Here is a 998-nt window from a genome sequence, read left to right as displayed (position 1 = left end):
TCTCCAGTGATCAAGGCACCCACTTTATTGGGCAAATCATACTAATCTTAACAAAAACCTCACGAACTTCTTAAAATTATCGCTGTGACTGTGCTCCTCAGTTATCAGGCAAAGTCAAAACAGTAATGGAGAAACTGGACTCAAGTAGAACAAAAATTAATTACCTTGGATTAAATGAACTGATAAATATGAAATATAAATAAAATTTGTGTGACTTTTTGTCTGAAATATTACTAAATTTTAATCTTCCAGATAAGGGGATCTTTTGCTTTAAGCTAATTATGACTTACAGCAATTTGGTAAATTGCACATTTGTAAACAGATTTGAGGGTTTCCCAGGTAGCTTAGTGGTAAAGAATCTGCCTGAAATGCAGGAGACACAGGTTCGATCCCTGGGTTGGGAAGGTTCACTGGAGAAGGAAATGGCAACCCACTCCAGTATTCTTGCCTGGAAAATCCCATGGACAGAGGAGACTGGTGGTCTACAGCCCATGGGGTAGCAAAAGAATCAGACATGATTTAGTGACTAAACAAACACACAGACTGGAAGCATTTATCTTTTCTCTCTACCTGTTGTTTCATTGCTAAGTCATGCACTGGACTTGGTCTGTAGAAAGGACTGCTGATTAAACAACCATGACTGCATTCTGTTTGCTGTGTGCTAAGTCACTCAGTTGTGTCTGACTCTTTGCGATTCTATGGACTCTAGCCCGCCAGGCTTCTCTGTCCATGGGATTCTTCAGGCAAGAATACTGGAGTGGGTTGCCGTGTCCTCAACCAGATCTTCCTGACCCAGGGATTGAACCCAAGTCTCTTGTGTCTCCTGCATTGGTGGGTGGGTTCTCTACCATTAGCACCATCTAGAAAGACTGACTATGTTCTATTGATGGATTATCTTCTTGCTAGGAATGACTTACAAGAAACTCCCATTGACAATGCTGGTCTGATTTGGTTTACTGATGGGTCCTGCTTAAAAGATGAACAAGAATATTCAGTTC

The 998-nt window shown here is 41.0% G+C and overlaps 1 non-coding gene across 1 annotated transcript; it reads left to right on the top strand.

Moving 5' to 3' along the window:
- The first annotated feature begins 333 nt into the window (after window positions 1-333).
- TRNAF-GAA (transfer RNA phenylalanine (anticodon GAA)) lies at window positions 334-404 on the top strand. The gene has a single exon. It is a non-coding gene; the product is annotated as a tRNA-Phe (tRNA).
- The last annotated feature ends 594 nt before the right edge of the window (window positions 405-998 follow it).

The sequence above is a fragment of the Bos javanicus genome, chromosome 21 (genome assembly GCF_032452875.1).
Source record: "Bos javanicus breed banteng chromosome 21, ARS-OSU_banteng_1.0, whole genome shotgun sequence".
Lineage (NCBI taxonomy): Eukaryota > Metazoa > Chordata > Mammalia > Artiodactyla > Bovidae > Bos > Bos javanicus.
This window is presented reverse-complemented; position numbering and strand designations above follow the sequence as displayed.